General features: G+C 39.5%; 1 long non-coding RNA gene across 1 annotated transcript in view; it reads right to left on the bottom strand.

Annotated features, from left to right (window-relative positions):
• The window catches only part of LOC307003795, a 36763-nt gene extending 13468 nt beyond the window's left edge, over positions 1–23295 (bottom strand). The window contains exon 1 of the long non-coding RNA XR_013798813.1: positions 23036–23295. This is a non-coding gene — a long non-coding RNA (uncharacterized lncRNA). The remainder of the gene's footprint in view (positions 1–23035) is intronic.
• Positions 23296–23809: the final 514 nt, after the last annotated feature.

Below are 23809 nucleotides of genomic sequence, written 5' to 3'. Positions count from 1 at the left end.
CAGTGAAAGACACCAAACAGGCAGGGTATTTAAACACACAGAAACTAACAATCATGATGGGGAACAGCTGGGTGCTATGAACAGTGATGAGAGCAGACAAGGATTGTGGGGAATGTAGTTCGTAATGTGACAGACACCGTGGGGGAAAAGGACCTCTAGTGGACACCAGGGAACATGAACCAGACACTGTGACAGAACATTGTACGGATAGAAAAAACTAAGTTCAACCAGTGGGGTCCAGTTGTTTGCTGCCCTGAAAAACAGTGTCAATTTTGACAATTATATACATATAACTGAGTGTATAGTCTTGAAATAATTGAAAGATTTGTTTAACGCAAATATCACATATTTTCCAACACATTGTAACAGCAGGTAAAATACAAAATGCAGATATAATTTGCTGGATCGATATTGAAATGTATCAAAACATAAGATATCTGCTGTATTACTGTGTTGCATATATCTTCTGGCATAAAATGAGAAATAAAACAAAATTAACACGCCTAATCTTTCAGAACCATATCACCCTGACTGAATTGCAGCTTGGCACAACAAAAACTCCTGCTTTTCGGATGTTGCCATTTCTGATATTTTAACATTCCAACATTTTAATTAAAATACACTACAATTTGATCAGAAATAAGAATTTTATTATAATAAGCAATACTTAAGTTACCTAAGACATGACCTACCGCTGCAGATGTGTACTGAAGTGAAAAGTGGAAATGATTAGACCTGTTTTCCAGTTAGAACGTTTGGCATTAGAGGTTTAAAACTTCTTACCAGTGTTTCAAATTTGTTTTTATCCAGAAGAGAAGCCTCCTCCCTCTCGAACTCTTCCAAGGTGTCAATCTTTCTAATCTGAATCCTTGAGTTAGGTACGCTCCTATTATATTGGTTGGCACATCCCTATTATATTGGACTTTGCATGTGAAAGACCTAAGCAGGAAAGAAAAAAGTGTGTGAAGCGATCAATATATTTAGAACATTTGTACAATGTGCCTCATTGAGTGATACAACCAATGACATTCACCATCTATGGACCTGCTTTCCACAGTCTGGGACCTGGGTACACCTGAGAAACCCAAACACCAACATTAGTCAGTCCAGTAGCAATAGTATTCTTCATGCTAATTTGATATTCAATAAGACAAGCCAAATGTAACTGGCAATACTCACGACTACTTGAACTGTCCCAGCCCACGGACCTGGATGAACCTGTGCAACCCAAATGTAGCCATTGTCAATAGTGCTAATTACCTATGCTGACTTGATGTTCAATAAGACAAACCAACTGCGCCTGGCTATACTTACAACTACTTGAACTGTCCTGGCCCACAGACCTGGACCTGGACGAATCTGTGTAACCCAAAACTGAAACATCAGTTTGTCATGATCAATTAGTAACCTGCATGCTGATTTCATAATCTGAAAATGAAAAGTTAAACTCACGACTAGTTGACCTGTCGCGGCCCGCAGACCTGGGTGTACCTAAGCAATGCAGAGCAGAAACATCAGTCAGTCATTATCAATACTCCAAGTGACCTGCCTGCAAAATTCAGCAATGAAAGGCTACTCACGACTAGTTGGCATGTCGCGGCCCGCAGACCTGGGTGAACCTAAGCAATGCAGAGCAGAAACATCAGTCAGTCATTATCAATACTCCAAGTGACCTGCCTGCAAAATTCAGCAATGAAAGGCTACTCACGACTAGTTGGCATGTCGCGGCCCGCAGACCTGGGTGTACCTAAGCAATGCAGAGCAGAAACATCAGTCACTCGTTATCAATGGTGTTAGTTACCTGCATGCGGATTTTAAAAATCTAAAAATGAAAAGTTATACTCACCACTAGTTGACCTGTCACGGCCCGCAGACCCGGGTGAACCTAAACAAACCAAATCGAAAATGTCAGTTAGTCATGATCAGTAGTAGGGCTGTACAATTAACCCTCTGGGGTCGGCAATCACGCCGGCGTGATTTGTGCGATTTTTTTTTTCACATATCAGCTGAATGGACTTAAAATACTCCGTCATTTATGGTCATACAGACTTAATAAATATGAAAAAAGAATCTGTGAGATGTCTACTTTTGTATGTGTCCACTTACAATCAAAACAAAACGTTGTGCTTTTGTAAAATAAAGAAAAAAAACAGGGTGTGCTTTCTGCCTCTCCGTCTCGTGCACTTTTTTTTCTTGAGCACGTCTCTAAACAAACAAAACTCAGCAAATACTTGTCGCACATTTATGAGCTCTTTATCTTTAAACATTTAAGTGTAAACATATAAAAAGTAAACTGACCACCAGGGCAGTTGGAACGAATTCTTAAAGTCAAATATAATTTGAATAGTAAAGAAAAATACTATTTGAATCCTAAAATTACAAAATGCTTTTCTCACGTCACGTTTTATGAACAAGTCAATTCAAGTTAGCGAGAGTGAGAAACACAAGGTAATGTGAGGTCTTTAGATTACTGAGCTAACGTTAAGTACCGAATAACGTTAGTACAGGGAAGAATGACAGGCTGCGGCTGAGAATGGGAAATAGCTTTAACAATAACTTTAAAATCGTCATCCACCGAGCCAAAATGTTTGTTATCATTAGTCAGCAAATTATTTTTTCCTCACTACATTGCGAGTTAAAGAAGTTTAGCTGGGAGCTTCATGGAGACAGCTAAAGTTAAGGTAAGCTGCTCTACAGCTGTCAGAGTTGGCTTCGACTTCATATATTACCTTCTAATAGCTGATTCTCATTAACATCACAATCAGCAAGAAATAGGTTGCGTATTAACTCACTATAATGGTAGTGACAGCACTGCTTGGCTTAAGTAGCAATGCCGTTAGCATCGTGGCTAACACTATTGTTAGTTTATGACAAATCTTTTCAGCTGTGCTTTCGAACATGCTGTAATTGTGCTAACCGAGCACCATTAGCCCTTACAAGAGAGCTGCTTCAATACACTTAGATAATGTTTCATTACGGGGTTGACAATGCATAATAGTGAAGTACAGGCTGCATTTAAGCATTAAATATTTGAATATTAAAAGAAAAATGAAATTTGAATGGTATTAAATAGGAAGATTGATAGCTCTACTCACCACTATTTGATCTGTCGCGGCCCACTGACAACAAAGATAGACAGTTTAATACAAATACTTAAAATATGAATCTGGTTAAAATGCGCATGGTCATCTTCGCAACAACTCACCATTCTTTGACTTTTTGATTGGTGGGGTGGGAAAGACTGGAATCATAGGACTGGCATCTTATCAGTAAATAAGGGGTATAAAACAAATTAACATGCAGTTTACTTAATTGTGTATTGAGCACAGGCAACGTTTCAATACAAGAAGATTGACAGCTCTACTCACCACTATTTGATCTGTCGCGGCCCACTGACAACAAAGACAGACATAGTTTAATACAAATACTTAACTTAAAATTTGAATCTGGTTAAAATGCGCATGGTCATCTTAGCAACAACTCACCATTCTTTGACTTTTTGATTGGTGGGGTGGGAAAGACCGAAATTATAGGACTGGCATCTTATCAGTAAATAAGGGGTATAAAAAAAAATTAACATATAATTTACTTAATTTTTTACTGAGCACAGGCAACATTTCAATACACATTAAAGTAATGCCACAATAAACATTTCTGTACCTCCTTTCCTCTCTTTTTCTTTTTCCTCCCCCTCAGCAGACGCCTCAGACAGGTCCGATCCTTTTAATATTAAAAAACACGTTACAATTGTAACATGAGTTTGCATGGTTTCACTATTCAACCAATGATGGGGACATACCTTCAACAAAATCTTCAAAACTTTTTGTTTTTTTCATCCTCTTTTTCACTACAACCTCTTCATCTTCATCTTCACATTGTTCAGCATGGCTGGTTTGATCATACTCCTCACACTCATGGTGACTTTCTGCAAAGACAGCATGCATGTCATCAAAGCTTATATCAATGTATAGTCCACATTACTTCTCACATTTGTTTTACCGTTGTATCAAAATATAAGAGGTTACCTGAGGTAAATTTCACTTTCAACAATGGGAAAGTTTCCCAGTCCTCCTTAGGAGCCACATGGTTGTCAAAACAATATTTTGCCCTCGTCTTTGGCCATCGAAGGGTTTTTTCAGCTACATTAACCCAGGCATCAGGGATGGTCCCCTCCATTTCCTTCCCATTTTCATTCCAAACGGCTCTGACGAAAAGCATAACCTGCAACAAAAATGAATATAATAAATAAATTAATATATATATACATTAGTGCTGCACAATCATATGATCAACCGATCATTATTGTGAAAGAATGAGGCGCGAGATCTCATCGCTGTCTCTGTCAGCAGTGGCTGGTCTTAAAAAGACAGTAGCCACTAATTATCTTGGTCAGTAAAATTAATCAAAGAACAAAGAGAACAGTGAACATTACTCACTGCTCTTGGCTAAAGAACTTTTGTAGCTTTAATAAGGATTTGTCTATATTTCATTTATAATTTATGCAGTGCAGGCTGTTGTATAACTTTATTCAATGTCGGTACATGTCCAAGGAAAGGCCTACCAGTTAGACAGTAAGGGCACAGGTAAATATGACATCTCTTTTTTACTGTTGTACTATTGAGACAAATAACAAGCCTGCAGTAATGTAAAGATGTCAATATTGAATTTAAAAATATATATTATTTCAATTTGAAAACTCTGTGCATTTAGTTGTTGCATGTTTCTAGATTTCAGCATTATCACTAATCTGTGTGTGCATTTTACTTGAGAACCAAGCAAGTTGACTCATGAAACCATTTGTTTATAATATCACAATCGCATATCGCAATATTGACAATATGACATTTTTCCCAAATCGTGCAGCCCTATATATACATACCCAACGTACTTTATGTCTTGCCAATCTTCATCATGAATGTTCAATGCCATGCAGCAGAGGAATCATGACAGAGCCATTGTTGAAAGGTAGACAGGCTACTTTTCGACCAAGGTCTTTTTCCTTGACTTCTTTTCTTCGAAATCTACGGCCATTCCCTATGTAAGCAATGTTCAAGAGCTTTGACGGACATGGTGTGTCAAACAGGTTGACAGTGTGTCTCTGTTTTACCACATCGCAAACAACTGTCCCATCTCCCTTCCTCTCTTGAACAAAAGCAAAGCTCTCATCTTCCAGAAGGAAGCAGCTGTCTCTCCTTTTTGATGAAATGTACATTTGGGGCTTCGCTTTAGGCTGTGCACTGGAATTCCCCTGGGCATGTTCGATTTCGACCAGGCGTTTGGACACCTGCGCTAATGGATTTTGGCCAGTCCTGACCAATCTTTTGATCTGCTGCAAATAGTTCTCATATGTAAAGCAACATATGTCATTTAAAGAGCACCTGAAACGAGAGACATCTTCATGGATGTGTAACAGGGCATGCACATTGTACACCGTAAATGTTTTTCCATAGAGTGCAGGGCAGCTAGACACAAAGTGCCTCATCAGTTCAGCAGAAAAATCCAAATAGGCAGCTCTTGTCCTGTCATCTGAGTCCAGCATGATGGATACTGCCACGGTAAATGTCACAAAATGATCATAGAGCTGTGAGGAGACAGTATTTTTGAGTACTATGGGTCCCGTGTAAAGAAGAAACTGACGGAACTCTGTGGCTTTCCACCTGTCCAACTCCTGAAGGCCACGGGGCTGTCTCGCAAACTCACTGGGCATCTGGCCTCGTAGCATGTTTAGTTTTTGTGAGATTTCCATTTTCTGTCTCACAGAGATCCTACACAGTTTTGGGCCTCTAGTCAGATACACCAACAGCCGCCTAACAACACCCAAGCAAATCGTATGCATATAATCTAAAACAAAGGCACTGACACAGGGAATCCCAGCAGCTATTAAAGGGCTAGACCCATTTTGATGGCGGGAATACTCTAACTGACTAAATGCTTCATCTGTGCGCAAGGTGGATGTCAGCTGATTAAAGACAACTCTTCTTTCAACATACTGTCCTTTCACTTGGCACCTCTCACAACTGTCATATGCAGTATGACCTTTAATGCATTTTAAATATGCTCTTGCCGGTGCATCACATACAAAGGTACGAACATTTACGGCATATTTTTTCTCACGAAACACCAGGCCATTCTGTTGGAGATTATTGAACTCCTCCAAAAAGTCATGGAGATATTCATCAAGGGGCTCAGGCTTGCTTTCCCCGCAGTATAATGCCACAATAAATGGACTGAAATTGCTAAATTTCACCAGTATTGGCCAGAACTGGACTTTACTACTTTTAAAGATTGGTAGTCCATCAATGTTGACATCCAAACTGACCGTACTGTGTTGTTGTCTGAAAGCATCATTTTGACACAGTACACGGGAAATGCCACCCTCCAAGCCATAGTATATATACTGGCCATTGCATTTTGAATGGCTGTCAATGACTTGAGGAGTGGCTAGTAATGTGCGTGCATCTTTGGGGAGTACATGTCCATGATCCCTTAGAATCTGCAATAATTCATTTAGGGACCTATTAGTAATTTGGTGTCTTGTACTCCACTCTCGCAAGTCATCGCCTAGGTTTCTAACTTGGACCTCTGGTTCGGGATTCAAAATCTCCACATCTGAGTCACACATTCCGATGTCAGTGTCAAAGTCTGAACCATCAGTGGTCACACTGGTGCTGTGGTCATCAGTATTGCTTCCACCATCATCATTGGTTGTTTCCTCTCTATCATTTGTCGTCACTGCGTTGTCGATTGTCACCGCATTGTCATCGTCAGACTGGAGAAGTTCATTAATGTCTGCTTTACGTTTTCTCCACATTCTTAAATAAGCCATCTGTAACCCTTAAGTTGAAAGTGTCAAAACAAAATCCAGTAATATTAAATATAGGGCAGGACAATAATTCGATATCAATATGTATCGCGATATAATTTTTTTCAATAACGGTGATATGATTTTTAAACACATTTACGATATTTCGATATACATTGCAGGCATGGGCTACGTTTACGTTTTCATTTTTACTGCGTGATAAATATAAGCAGCACGGCACAACGGTTAATATGTTCATTGCCTCCAAATTGACCGTTCGCAAAGACCCGCCCCTTTAGTTACTGTTGCTATGTCCAACAAGCTACACCGCTCTCTCACGCCACACTGTTCTCACTCAGTGAAAAATACATAGCGGAGAGAGCACACTGACATCGCGGAGCAGAAAGCGCGCCGACAGATAGGACAGAACAGGTTACTTTAGATGTGAAACAAACTTAGATGTCTCAACTTTCAAATTTGGCAATTTTGTCAAGAAATGTAAACAATAAATACAGTCTTTAATGTGTCTGACAGATCGCTGTAGAGCATCAGTTAAAGCCTATCGAGTTCTCTTTCGGTCTTGAACAAACCATAACACACACAAATTATGCCAAAATGTCCGTTTTGTTGAGTGTCCTTATAAGAGCAGTCTTAAATGATTTAAATAAAGTCTAAAATAGAGATTTGTGAGAAAATGGGACGCGTGTCAGATCGCGTCTCTGTCAGCAGCGACTGGTCTTAAAGTGTCATTAATGTTAAAGGTCCCGTTCTTCGTGATTCCATTTTTTAAACTTTAGCTAGTGTGTAATGTTGCTGTTAGAGCATAAATATACCTGTAAAATTATAAAGCTCAAAGTTCAATGCCAAGCGAGATATTTGATTTTACAGAAGTCCCCTTTCAAAGCCTACAGCGAACGGCCGGTTTGGACTATATCCTCTACTTCCTGCTTTAATGACGTCACTAGAACAGTTTGACTAACCTCCGCACACATACACAAAAAATTTATTAGTATTGCACACTGCAAACACAATCAAAGCTTCAAAAACACACGAAAAACGGGACCTTTAATCAAAGAACAAAGGTAAGAGAGTAAATGACTCACTCAGACCCGGCGCCAGGAGGATTATTATACAGGTAGCCTAAAAATTATGAATGCACTCCGTTCTTTTAACACATCTCCGGCGAACGGCTTCTTCACGCAAAAGAAAAACTCTTCATGAAGCGCAGTGAAATTCAGCGACAAATTTGGCGTTTCCTGATGGATCGAGGTTGTTCGTTAACTTCATTATATATGTGCAATTAGGGGTGTGCGATATTACGATTTTTGATCGTGGACGATTAAAATGTCTCCACGATCTGCTTTTGAAGAAATATCGTAGGATCGTGCATTTGATCAGTTTGCATTTCTGGCGCCTCCGTCTCAACATACTGTACAGCGCGACGTATATCCACATGAAATGCAGAGGAACGGGACACTAGTTCATAAAAATTAATTATTTGCATGTGCTTTAAAGCCTTGCCGGTTAAACATGTAATTCGCTGCTGATGCGCTGTTCTAACGGGCGCTTTTCTGAGCGCAAAACACCCGACGCGCACATGCACTAAAAGCCTGTCTAACAGCGCCTGATTACTGGGCTAAGTTATCTTTCGAGTCTTATTGCGCTAATACTGTCAAATACACACAAGGTTTACATAAACAAAGTTGGTTATGTCTAAAGTGAAAGAACAATAGAAAATATAGCTGCAAGCAGCGATTACGGGCCCAAGCCGGTGGCACCGCCATCCCGGTGCCTTTAGTTGCACTAAATGCACCGAGGTGGCGGTGCCACCGGCTTGGGCCCTCCATCGCTGCTTGCAGCTATATTTATATATATATATATATATATATAAAAACCGCCACCCCGGTGCTTTTAGGGTTCCTGTGCACGACGGGCAATAACGTAACTGCTCTTTGACTGTCGAGAAGAAGTCTGCTTTAGAGCTTGCATCAGTGTGGGTTCTGCAAAAGTGCGCATTGAGGGCACATATCAACCACAAAGTATGCGTGAGCACCCTTCTGAAACCTAAAATGAAAAATTAGACACCCTACAGTCTCATGGACTTAACGGACACATGAAATCAGCAGCCATTGTAAGTACACAACACCGAAAATTCCTATGAAGTGTGGTATATATATTCATTGAAATGACTGTACTTTAAAACACTTGTTTAAAAGAAAAAACACATGTATACATAGTATAAAACACTAGATGGCACAATATACCTATTTTTAATAGAGTCTTTCTGCCCCCTTCCCCACACACACAGAGACAGGGGGGCTGTCTGTGTGTGTGCCCTCCCTCCCCTCCCCACACAGACACACACGGGGGGGGGTCAGACAGACAGACGGACACACACACACACACACGCACACACACACACACGCACACACACGTGCCCTCCCTCCCCACACAGACACACACAGGGGGGGCTGTCTATGTGTGTGTGTGTGCCCTCCCTCCCCTCCCCACACAGACACACACACACACACACACACAGAATGGCTGGGGGAACTCTGTCAGAGAGAGGCAGAGAGAGACAAAACCACATTCAAACAAAAATATCTGACTTCCTGTTAGTCGGAGCTAATGACTGTAAATCAGAAAGTTGTCCGGCTCGATATGCACAATATACATACCAAGTTTTGTGACTGTAGGTAAAACTAACCCTCCCCCCACTTTTGTCAAAAGTGACACACTTCCTGCTGCCAGTTGGTGGCGCTATAACTTTGACTCACATTAGTTACATCCATGTGATCGCTCTCTTACAACAAACACGCTACTGAAGTTTCATCAAGATCAATTAATGTATGAAGACGTTATAACACATCGTGTTTCTCTTTTCTCGCCATAAATTCGTTTCCTCGCCACGGCCAAACTGTTCGAGATATCAAAAATCCGTCAGCAATTTAGTATCCTTAATGTCTTGACATCATGCTGACCGAGTTTGGTTGCGATTGGATGAATTTTCTAGAAAGAGTGTTTCAAATGCCAGAACATGCGTTTTCATACCACCCACAATAGCCGACTTCCTGTTGGGCTGGCGTAAAACTTAGAGCACGAAAGTTGTTCGGCCCGATGAGATCTAAATGTGTACCGAGTTTCATATTATTACATGCAAGCGTGTTTGATATACGGACAAGTGTTTGAATCCCATTCCAGGGGGCGCTGTCGAGCCCCCCTGCCACGCCCGGGTACCAGCTTCAGCCCGGCCCTGATGGCCGCGGGTTCTGACCTGTGTGCAAAATTTCAAGAGTTTGAGCACGTTAAGGGCCCCAAAAGTGCCCGAGATTTTGCACACAGCAGAGAAAAGGTTAAACTAAACTAGCCCCCCTCCTCACACACACACACACACACACACAGATCCCCCCCTCCCCACCCCACACAGACAGACACACACACACAAACAGAATGGCAGAGAGACAGAGAGAGACACAATTCACATTCAAACCACAATATCTGACTTTCTGTTGGTCGGAGCTAATGACTGTAAATTAGAAAGTTGTTCGGCTTGATAAGATCAAAATACACGCTGAGTTTTGTAACTGTAGGTAAAAATATAACTAAGTTATAACACACTTTATGCATCCTTTTTTAATCATAAATTCGTTTCCTCGCCACAGCCAAACCGTTCGAGATATCAAAAATCCGTCCGCAATTTAGCATCCTCCATGTCTTGACTTCATGCACACCGAGTTTCGTGGTCATCGGATGAATTCTCTGGGAGAAGTGTTTCAAATGCCAGAACATGCGTTTCCATACAGCCCATAATAGCCGACTTCCTGTTGGACTGGCGTAAAACTTAGAGCACGAAAGTTGTTCGGCCCGATGAGATCTATATGTGTACCGAGTTTCATATTATTACATGCAAGCGTGTTTGATATATGGACATGTTTTTGAATCCCATTCCAGGGGGCGCTGCCGAGCCCCCCTGCCACGCCCGGGTACCAGCTTCAGTCGGGCCCTGATGGCCGCGGGTTCTGACATTTGTGCAAAGTTTCAAGAGTTTTTGAGCACGTTAAGGCCCCCAAAAGTGACCAAAAGGTAGTAATATAATAATAATAATAAAGAAGAAGAAGAAGAATAATAATAATAAATAAATATAGCTGCAAGCAGCGATTACGGGCCCAAGCCGGTGGCACCGCCACCCTGGTGCCTTTAGTTACACTAAAGGCACCGGGCTGGCGCTGCCACCGGCTTGGGCCCTCCATCGCTGCTTGCAGCTATATTTATTTATATTTATATATATATATATATATATATATATATATATATATATATATATATATATATATATATATATATATAAAAAGCCGCCACCCCGTTGCTTTTCGGGTTCCTGTGCACGACGGGCAATAACGTAACCCCGCTTTGACTGTCGAGAAGAAGTCTGCTTTAGAGCTTGCATCAGTGTGAGTCTTTCTGCTCCCCTCCAAACACACACAGAAAAGGGGGGGGGGGCTGTCTGTGTGTGTGCCCTCCCTCCCTCCCTCCCCACACACACACACACACACACACACACACACACACACAGAGAATGGCAGGGGGAACTCTGTCAGAGAGAGACAAAACCACATTCAAACCAAAATATCTGACTTCCTGTTGGTCGGAGCTTATGACTGTAAATGAGAAAGTTGTCCGGATCGATAAGCACAATATAGAGACCGAGTTTTGTGACTGTAGGTAAAAATAACCCACCCACTTTAGTCAAAAGTATCTTGAAAGTAACACACTTCCTGCTGCCAGTTGGTGGCGCTATAACTTTGACTCACAATAGTCACATCCATGTGATCGCCCTCTTACAACAAACACACTGCTGAAGTTTCATCAAGATCAATAAATGTATGAAGACGTTATAACACATTGTGTTTTTCTTTTCTCGCCATAACTTCGTTTCCTCGCCACGGCCAAACCGTTCGAGATATCAAAAATCCGTCCGCAATTTAGCGTCCTCAATGTCTTGACTTCATGCTGACCGAGTTTGGTGGCGATAGGATAATTTTTCTTGGAGGAGTATATCAAATTCCAGGGGCATGCATTTTCATACAGCCCATAATAGCCGACTTCCTGTTGGACTGGCGTAAAACTTAGAGCACGAAAGTTGTTCGGCCCGATTAAATCTATATGTGTACCGAGTTTCATATTATTACATGCAAACGTGTTTGATATATGGACCAAGTTTTTCGGACCACGTTCAAGGGGGCGCTGTTGAGCTCCCCTGCCACGCCCGGGTACCAGCTTCAGCCCAGCCCTGATGGCCGCAGGTTCTGACCTGTGTGCAAAGTTTCAAGAGTTTTCGAGCACGTTAAGGGCCCCAAAAGTGCCCGAGAAGTCCCACACAGCAGAGAAAGGGTTAAAATAAAGCCCCCCTCCTCTCTCACACACACAGACACTGAGAGAGACTGGCAAAATTCCCATCAAATCACATTCAAACCAAAATATCTGACTTCCTGTTGGTCGGAGCTAATGACTGTAAATTAGAAAGTTGTCCGGCTCGGGGAGATAAATATAAATACCGATTTTTGTTACTGTAGGTAAAACTAATACCCCATTTTTGACTAAAGGTGGCGCTACTGAGCCCCTTACCACGCCCGTTTCTGAAACTTCACACATGCCTAGTACCTAATAAATCTGATATGCATGTTGAGTTTCATGCAATTTGAAGCATGTTAAGAGCCTCAAATGCACCCAAAAAGAATATAAAAGTTTAAAGCGTTGCCATGGCAACAGTATTTAAGATATCAATAATTCTTTCACAGGTCTACATCTGCCGTGTGTTTACATTATACACATAAAGTTTGAAGCAAATCGGGTAAAAATAAGAGGGTGAATTCAAAGCATTTTGAAAGTGACACACTTCCTGCTGCCAGTTGGTGGCGCTATAACTTTGACTCACAATAGTCACATCCATGTGATCGGCCTCTTACAGCGAACACACTGCTGAAGTTTCATCAAGATCAATTAATGTATGAGGATGTTATAACACACTTCCTGTTTCCAATATTCGCCATAAATTCGTTTCCTCGCCACGGCCAAACCGTTCGAGATATCAAAAATCCCCTCGCAATTTATCATCCTCCATGTCTTGACTTCATGCACACCGAGTTTCGTGGTGATTGGTTGAATCGTCTAGGAGGAGTATTTTAAATTCCATTGCATGTGTTTTTTAAACTACGCCAAATAGCCGACTTCCTGTTGGGCTGGGGTAAAAAGTCAGAGCACGAAGGATATATGAACCGATGAGATCTATAAGTGTACCGAGTTTCATATTATTACACGCCAGCGTGTTTGATTTATGGACCAAGTTTTCGGACCGCGTTCCAGGGGGCGCTGTCGAGCCCCCCTGCCACGCCCGGGTACCAGCTTCAGTCCGGCTCTAATGGCCGCGGGTTCTGACATTTGTGCAAAGTTTCAAGAGTTTTTGAGCACGTTAAGGCCCCCAAAAGTGCCCAAAAGGTAGTAATATAATAATAATAATAATAGAGAAGAATAATCCGGAGGAAAACAATAGGGCCTTCGCCTTTTCAAGGCTTGGGCCCTAATAATCCTAAGAAAAACAATAGGGCCTTCGCCTTTTCAAGGCTTGGGCCCTAAAAATGAAGAAAAAATCTGCTTGTCAAATGCGTGTAGACTCGTTGCGCGCAGGTCTTAAAGTGACAGTAGCCCTAATAGTAAACATGCTGCCGCTTGTCCTTAAAGGGACAGTTACCCAAAAAAAAAAATTCTGTCATTATTTACTCACTCTCTAATGTTGTTCCAAACCTGTATTCATTTCTTTCTTGTGCTGAACACAAAAGAAGATATTTTGAGGAGTGTGTAACCGGGCGGTTGCTGGTCCCCATTGACTACCATTTAGAGATGTTCCGATACCCTTTTTTCCTTCCCGATACCGATTCCGATACCTGGATTCAGGGTATCGGCCGATACCGAGTACTGATCCGATACCTGGGTGTGTATCTATACAGCTGCAATTCATACTAGCCCTGCATGAATTGATAGAATTAATTTATGTTGTGCTTCAGACTTATCCCTCAATAAAACATGAACAAATACACACAGTGAACTAGAATATTTTTTATTATCTGACATACATCTCACAGTAGTATATTATTTATTTTTAAGTGAAAAATAACTTCAAATGCAGCCACAAATCTAATACTGTAAACGGAAAAAGGTATTTTAGTTTTACAATATAACTGTATAAAAAACAGTAGCCTACAACAAATAAATCTAGGAATCAAAAAAATTATATATGAATAATTTAAGAAAATAATCTCTTTAAAACTTAAAGATTACAGCGTCACTGTGCCCACCCCACGCAGAGTGCTTGTCAAACTCAGTAAAGACAGCGTGTCGCGTCGCAGCTCCAGATGTCGATAGTAAAGCTGTTTGTTTGCACATCTTTTAGTTTAACGTTAACTTACATGAAATGTGTTCACGCACTGTCTCGAATAGCTTAGGGAGCGCTGTTTCAGAGATGTATTTGCGACCAGGCAAACTGTACCGCGGCTCCAAATGTTCAATGAAGCGGCAAAATCCAACGTTTTTGACGACTGACAGTGGCTGGTCATCCAGAACAATAAACTCGATAATTGTGTCGGTTATATTGCCAAACAGCGCACATACTGCTAGCGCGTGCATTTTAATTTCTTCTTCACTGCTCTAAACGGTGCGGTTGCTTGTGGCGACACAGCACAACTTCCTGTGTTGCCGCGGGCAACCACTGTTTAGAGCAACGAAGAAGACTTGATCTCCGATTTGCAGCGTCAAGCAAAGCTAGCGTGCATGCTAGCGTGCAATAACTATGTATTGTTTATGAAAATGGTATCGGATCGGTACATGAGTACAAGTACTCGCCGATACCGATGCCAGAATTTGTATTGGTATCGGCGGCATTTCCGATACTAGTATCGGAATCGGACCATCTCTACTACCATTGTAGGAAAAACCTATTATGGAAGTCACTGGGGTACATCAACTGTTTGGTTACCCACATTCTTCCAAATAACTTTTATTTTCAACAGATGAGGGAGACTTAATCGGGCTTAAAACGGCTTGAGAGAATTTAATTTTTTTAATAAAACAACAAAATACAAAGAGCATCTCACTCACTCTTGACTGAGAACTTTAATAGTAGCTTTAATAAGAATCAATGTAAAAGTTATACAGTGAAGTCTATGTTTTATTTTCATATTTGTTCATTTAATTACTTTCTTCAATGCTGTTAAATACACCTGTAGCTGAAAAAATAAAGCAGTTTATTTAATTTGTATATTAAGTTGTGTATGTGTATCTTTGTTCTTAATTTTTAATAAAGAAAATGACAAAGATTTTTTATCTTCGCCACTTTGGCCTAAATGTCTGCCATTCTTTTTTATTTTATATTTTGTTACCTAAGGCTTTGTTTTTAAATAGGGACATTAGTTTGGCTGTGATGCTCAGTCACTTGCAAAATAGTAAAACCAACATGAAAAGGAATCGTGATAAAATCGTGATTTTCCTGAAAAAAATCGTGATATGATATTTTTGCCATATCGCCCACCCCTATGTGCAATTCACACGAGCTCTAAGCGCATATGAGACTGCTGCGAGTAGTCAAACTTTATTAATGAAGAAGAAAATCAGAGGGAATAATTTCTGTAATGTTGGCCGTCACACGGCTTTCATAGTTTTCAGTTACGTGACTGGTGCGGAGACCTGGAGTGTTATTTAAATTTTTTATTTAGTTTTATTCATTTTTTATTTACATCACTCCTCCCACCCGATGAAACCGATATTACCGGTGTTGTCACAAGTCGAGACATTATTAATGGGAGAATATTATCACTGTCACATCTCTATTGCTGCCCTCAAATGTTAATCTGAACTAAAATAAACATTTGTTTATAAGTACAAAATATTACATTTCATTGTTTTGTTTTATATGCTCCTATTATAGCTCCATCATTGCTCAAAGTAAAAAATATAATACTTTATGAAGTTAGTTTTAATAAAAAAAGAATAAAACAAAATCAAGGAAATTTCTCTGGCATTTCTTTCTTTTTGCTGTATTGAAAACGTACAGAACCGTGACACAAGTGTAACGTATTGAACCGAACCGTGAATTTTGTTAACCGTTACACCCCAAGTACTTATTATTAGATACTAGTACTTCTATGGCAAGCCGTTTTTAATCATTTCAACCGACTAGTATCTATTTTCATGCTACTAGTACATATATTTTTTACTAGTATCTATTCTATTCCATTAAGTAGCCTACTAGTACTTATTCTTTAGGTACTAGTGCTTATTCTTTAGGTACTAGTGCTTATTCTTTAGGTACTAGTGCTTATTCTTTAGGTACTAGTGCTTATTCTTTAGGTACTAGTGCTTATTCATTAGGTACTAGTGCTTATTCTTTAGGTACTAGTGCTTATTCATTAGGTACTAGTGCTTTTTCATTAGGTACTAGTGCTTATTCTTTAGGTACTAGTGCTTATTCTTTAGGTACTAGTGCTTATTCTTAGGTACTAGTGTAGTGCTTATTCTTTAGGTACTAGTGCTTATTCTTTAGGTACTAGTGCTTATTCTTTAGGTACTAGTGCTTATTCTTTAGGTACTAGTGCTTATTCTTAGGTACTAGTGCTTATTATTTAGGTACTAGTGCTTATTCTTTAGGTACTAGTACTTATTTTGATAGTGACTAGTAACGTTAACTATTCTTTTGTTACAATTGAACTCCACAGTCACAGTGGCTGTTCTGACTAGTCAAGAATAACCACTAGGTTGGAATAGATACTAGTATAGAAAAACATATGTAACGTTATAGCATGAAAATAGATACTAGTCGGTTTAAATTATTAAATGTTAAAACGGCTTGCCATAGAAAGGTTTGAGGCTGATTGCTGCCAACTAAGCTAGCTTAAGTAGCTAGCACGTCCATTTAGAGGAAAAACATTTAACGTTACCTGGACCAACTGGCACTAACGAAAAAAACTTTATGATAACATTTCGGGAATCACTCACTAATAGTATTACCAATATTATAACATAGTTACTTACAAAGTCCTTGATGCGGACGTCGACTCAAGTGCAAAACGAGACAGCGACACGAGACGAAGACGGCCTTCCTTGGCAACTAAACTAGCTTAAGTAGCTAGCACGTCTATTTAGAGGGGAAAAAAACATTTGAATTACTTAGCTGGACCAACTGGGACTAACGATAAAAACTTTGAGATAACATTTCGGGAATCACTCACTATTAGTATTACCAATATTATAACATAGTTACTTACAAAGTCCTTGATGCGGACGTCGACTCAAGTGCAAAACGAGACGAAGACGGCCTTCCTTGGCAACTAAACTAGCTTAAGTAGCTAGCACGTCTATTTAGAGGGAAAAAAAACATTTGAATTACTTAGCTGGACTAACGATAAAAACTTTGAGATAACATTTCGGGAATCACTCACTATTAGTATTACCAATATTATAACATACTTACGAATTTTTTGATGGGGACGTCAAGTGCAACTCGAGACCGCGACACGAGACGAAGACCTTGGTGCGGAATGCGCGGAGAATGTTGCGCGGCGGACTACAGTCACATATCCGTCCGCCACAGAACCGGAGAAACTTGTATTACGAGCATGTTTGATCATTTAAAAAAATCTCAGTATCATGTTATAAAAGTTAAAACATTTTTTCAAAATAATGTATACTTGACACAGTCCCTATTATTTATTTTCACTATAAAGGAAGAACTGTTTTTCACAGGGGATCGAGGGATATCACGATCTTCTTGAAACCGGTGTACCCAATAAAACCGCCTTTTCCACCACACTTAAACAAAATAAAAATAACACTCTTATCCGAAAACCTTCTATGCTTATCACTTTTTTAATATAATTTGCATACACATAAAAAAAAAAATAATAATAACAGCAAAACAATAAGCTAGCCTATTATAAATTGACAAATTTAACTAAAATTACAAAGGCTGACATTTGGAGGAGTATAGTTGTTATGGGTGAAATTGATTTTATATTTGGGCTTGGTCCTAGCTGAAGGAGTCAAGGTGGTCAGAACAGCTATTTTGGAACCCCGGCCAGGCCTTCAAAGAGCACTGAAGGCCCAATATAAGTGGACATTTCATCACCCTCAAACAAAGACAATGACGAATAAAAAAATACAATAAATGAATCACTTTTTTTTAGAATATAAATATAATTTTATATAAAACTTTAGAATAAATACTTCATGGACTGGAAGAAATCTGTCCTAGCCATTTTCCCAGTTCCCAAAAATTCATGTGGCTATAACTCACATGTTATCAGTTATTGACAGTTTGGTTTCTTCCTCGCCTTGAGTTTGAGGGATTAGATCTGTCAATTTGTGCCAACCTGCCTGTATCCTATAGGCCTATACTTCTCAGAGATGATCAGATCATAAAAAATCAGTAAAGTCATCCTGCCACTGCTTTCCCCATGCTGACTGACCTGCCTAAAGTGAAAGTTTAAAAGAGCAAGGTGACCAAAATAATTAAATTATGTAGAGGGTTGAATGACAGGGATAAAAAAACCAATAGCCAATATGCATACACTTATAGCGTCAACTAGCCTACACGCAGACGGCGTCGCTCCTACAGCGTTGTGACCCTTTCGGAGTGGCTAGGGGTGATAAGTCTGAGGTTATTTGCAAGGTGTCTGCCGTTAGCATTAGCAAGCAAACCTGCCCTAAAAAAATACTGCTTGCTGGCTAATTTCAAAATGTTACTGCATATTTAAACGAATAACCATGTTATTGTAACCAAAATATGTATTTATTTGCAAAGTCAGTGACCGATGCTTAACACCATCTAACATACAGGACGAGTTGACCAAGTCCTTGTGGCCTGCGTTGCCTTGACATGAATTAGGGTTACACATTTTTGGAGGTGTAGACTTTAGGAAATTATCTGGACTGAGGGACTCTGCAGTTATGACAATGACAATGGTTGTTATTTATGACATCTTTTTTGATTGGTTGACGTTTTGTTTGTAGCCTTAACATATTTTCTGTCATTTATTGACTAAATCTGGATGTTTACGGATGTTTAGATTGTGGGCAGATTGGACATCTTTATTCACGTCATTCATCAATTAAGATTATTGCCTGTATTAACGTCTTTTCTCAACTAATTCTGGATGTCAACGGACGTCCAGATTATGGCCAGATAAACATCTTCATTCACGGCATAAATCGACTAAATCTAGATGTCAATGGACGTTTAGATTATGGTCAATATGAACGTCTTTCCTAAACTAGTACTGGCTGTCAGTGGACGTTTAGATTATGGTCAGATTGGACATCTTCATTCACGGCATAAATCAACTAAATCTAGATGTCAATGGACGTTTAGATTATAGTCAATATGAACGTCTTTCCTAAACTAGTACTGGCTGTCAGTGGACGTTTAGATTATGGTCCGATTGGACATCTTTATTCACGTCATAAATCGACTACATCTAGATGTCAATGGACGTTTAGATTATAGTCAATATGAACGTCTTTCCTCAACTAGTACTTGCTGTCAGTGGACGTTTAGATTATGGTCAGATTGGACATCTTCATTCATGGCATAAACCGACTACATCTAGATGTCAATGGACGTTTAGATTATAGTCAATACGAACGTCTTTCCTAAACTAGTACTGGCTGTCAGTGGACATTTAGATTATGGCCAGATTGGACATCTTCATTCACGTCATAAATAAACTAAATCTAGATGTCAATGGACGTTTAGATTATAGTCAATATGAACGTCTTTCCTCAACTAGTACTGGCTGTCAGTGGACGTTTAGATTATGGCCAGATTGGACATCTTCATTCACGTCATAAATCGACTAAATCTAGATGTCAACGGACGTACAGATTATTGCCTGTATTAACGTCTTTTCTCAACTAATTCTGGTCGTCAGTGGACGTTTAGATTGTGGCCAGATTGGACATCTTTATTCACGTCATAAATCAACTAAATCTAGATGTCAATGGACGTTTAGATTATAGTCAATATGAACGTCTTTCCTCAACTAGTGCTGACCGTCAGTGGACGTTTAGATTGTGGCTAGATTAGACATCTTTATTCACGTCATAAATCGACTGAATCTAGATGTCAACGGACGTCCAGATTATTGCCTGTATTAACGTCTTTTCTCAACTAATTCTGGTCGTCAGTGGACTTTTAGATTGTGGCCAGATTGGACATCTTTTTTCAAAGTCATTCTTCAACTAAATCTGGATGTCAACGGACGTCCAGATTATAGCCAGTATGAGTGTCTGTTTTGAACTAGTTCTGGCCGTCAGTGGACGTTTAGATTGTGGCCAGATTGGACATCTTTATTCACGTCATAAATCGACTAAATCTAGATGTCAATGGACGTTTAGGGTGTATTCACACCTGCCTTGTTTGGTTCGATTGAATCGAACTCTAGTTCGTTTCCCCCCTTGGTGCGGACCTTTTGGGCAGGTGTGAATACAGCAATCGAACTCTGGTCCGGACCAAACAATCGAACCGAGACCCAGCTGAAGAGGTGGGTTCCAAACGAACTCTGGTACGGTTCGTTTACGATGTGAACATGAACCGACCCAATATCGGCCCAATATCAATATCGGCCCAATATCAATATTGACCCAATATTGTTCGTTCAAGTGCGAAAGAGAATTCCATTCCGGCGCGCTGTCTGGCCACACGATACTGTTGCGCGTCTTTCTGCGCGTCGTGTGTGCATCATTGGCAGTGTTGTGCATGAACGCGTTCAATGAACGCGTTCATATTTTCGCCGAACGCTGAACTGAACGAATCACTTTTCATACAATGAACGTGAACGAGAGATTTTTCGAGAGAGCTCATCTGATTTTTTGTACATAGCATAGCCTATTTGTTAGGATTTTAGTATCATAATGATTAGGCTAATAAATGCACGCACAATTATCCGTGAACTTGATTTGAACAAATGCCTTTCAACTTGTGTGTGCAAAATTCAGAATTAAATTAGGCTAATGTGCAGATATTTGTACAAATAGAGAGTAGGATATGTAGGGCTACTATACTGTTGTAGCCATTAAAAAGCGCGTTTCATATTTGTTAAAATATTATAATGTTATTTTTTTTCCCATTTATGTTGATTTATGAAAAGTGAACAGCACGACCGAGATAGGATGCGCAATATGAGACATGGAGCGGGTCAGACATGATTTTGACCATTGAAGTTGAAGTTGTTATAGAAAGCCTTTCTTTAAAGTGAATTTCGTTTTGTATAAATTGTATCTTAATTTTAATCAATTTTTCATCAACCAATTGCCTGTATTTAATGAATAGGCCGACGAAACAAATATAACGGAGGCGCCCGCGCGCTCACTTGCGCACGTGAACTAGAGCACATCCTAACTTAACGAAACTCAGTGTATGCCTCACACAGACATGACAAATACACCAAATACACAAAGCTTGAAATTACTTTAAACGAAATAATTCAAAACGAAAAAATAGGCTCCTCTCTGATTATGTAATCCATTATTAGGCTTAGCCTATTTATGTGCATTTCTCTCTATAAGCGCGTTCACACGGAGATGGCGATCGTCAACTTCATCTTTGCAGCCGAATCGACACTTTTAGAGAAAACACTAGTTTATTAGGCTAATAAAAAAAATCAATACACGCGTCACCGGATTTACAGATGCACGAACACATATTATTTCGAAATGACGAGATATTGTGTTGAAATAACATTATTATTAATAATAGCCTACATCTTTGTTAAAAGAATTTAACAAATGAACGTGAACTTAGTTCATAAAAAAAAAAGAACTATGAACATGAACTAGTTCATTATCATCTGTGTGAACTGAACTTTGAGCTAGTTCTTTTTAAGTAGCTATGAACTGGCACAACACTGATCATTGGAATGGAATGAATGAATGAGTGTGTGCGCATCAGGACATTCACACACAGAGCGTTCTCAGTCTAATCGCGCATAAATGCTTTAAAAGCATGTGCATGAATACGAGCGAGTTCATATAATGTAACGATAGTTTCAAACAATGATGGTGGGTGTGGGGGGGTGCTGCGTTAATTTACGTTAAACTGGTCAAACTTAATCGCAAGCGTTAACGTTGACAGCACTTGTTAGCAGTATATACAATAAGAATCTCATTATTTGAATGTGTGAACATAGCCCCTCTCTATGAATCTAAACTTTATACTTTATACCCACTGTCAGCATCCCATGGTAGGCGCACATGAGAGCATGATGTTCTCTCCGCCGGAACCGTCTTGCAGCACATCGTCGTCTTCTCAAAATCCGAATTATAACATTGTATAGATGACATTGTAAATGGGAATAGGAGCGGGCTTCACTCAGTGATTAAAGTAAACTTTAAGAGTGCTGGCCTGAATAATTGGAATATTTAGAACAGGAGAGAGGCCGCACTATGCATAAATAGTCTTTTTATTTGCACAAACGCGTTTCGGCGCGTGCCTTCTTCAGTGTGCACACTGAAGAAGGCACGCGCCGAAACGCGTTTGTGCAAATAAAAAGACTATTTATGCATAGATGACATTGTGTCATATGATACTCATTAGTTTCTTCATATTGCGTTTGTAGAGAATAACACAAAAACGGTAAAAGAACAAATATTGCATTACGAAATACCAACATTATCTCCGAGCCTTTTTTTTTTTTTTTTGCACTTCCTGATTTCTCTACTTGAGAATCCTTGTCCAATGAATGAACGACCTTAGCACACGTGTGGTTTTGTTTACACATTTAGGTTCACTTGCAAAAAGAGCAGTGTGAAAGGGAACCGTACCAAACAAAAAAACAAAAACAATTATTTGGTCCGGACCAAAGCAAGTGAACTATCGGACTTTCATGGTGTGAATACACCCTTAGATTATAGTCAATATGAACGTCTTTTCTCAACTAGTACTAGCTGTCAGTGGACGTTTAGATTATGGCCTGATAAAACATAATTTCTCAGTGTCATTAATCGACTTATTCTGGTTGTCAATGGACGTTCAGATCATGGCCTGGACGGACGGACGCGATATCAACCTGTTTTGTATGTCCACAGACGTCGCTTGCTCAGTGGGTCCAAATAATCAATAACTTAAGTCAATAACTTAGGTGTAAAATAATTTTCTTCAAACATTTTGCCATAATGCAACACTAAACTTACCTCCAAAACCCGAAGAACTCTGTTAACATCCTGAAGCTCTTCCTCTAACTCCAAATCTTCAGCATCAAAATCCAAACCACTCATTTTCAACAAACTAAACAGAGATAATATTGACAGAACATGTCTGTAACATTAAAATAAAGAGATAGCTTACTTAATGAAAACCTATAATCAAATGCATCTTCATAGTTTGTACTCGGGTGAAAATGTAAAGTAAAACAAATATGAAAATACATGCAAAGTTATAAAGTGAGGTTACAATGTCATCCACGTTGGCAATTATTATTTTTTTTTTTTACAAAAATACCTGAATTTTAATTTTACACACTCACTTTAATAACGTTACAATATATAATATTGTAATGCTCGTTTTGTGGCCCGTACAATTAATTAATTTTGCCTCAACTTCATAACAGATTGCATCAGTCTTCTCAACAGATTAACCTGCAGCCATGTGTTTCCCTTACGGTAGAATTTAGCTAGCAAGCCCGTTAGCTAGTTTAAATTGTCTTAAACTACTTTGAGAACGAGTCAAAGATTTACATAAAAAAAATTTACTTCTTGAAAAAGGTTTGCGAGATTTTAGCAAATCAAGCCAGACATGTTGTCTTTCTAAAACAGCTGTATATCACCTTCAGAAAATAAATAATAGCCAAAGTTTGACTTACCTGTCTCAGAAATTCTCATCAAGAAAAAACTCCCATCAAACTCTGGTGCATTGGTTACAATTGATTGGGTGAATGCAACGGATTATGGGTAGTTCTCTTGTGCCAA

This window comes from Phoxinus phoxinus (assembly GCF_949152265.1).
Source record: "Phoxinus phoxinus genome assembly, chromosome: 9".
Lineage (NCBI taxonomy): Eukaryota > Metazoa > Chordata > Actinopteri > Cypriniformes > Leuciscidae > Phoxinus > Phoxinus phoxinus.
The sequence above is the reverse complement of the archived record's forward strand: the minus strand, read 5'-3'. Positions and strand labels throughout refer to the sequence as shown.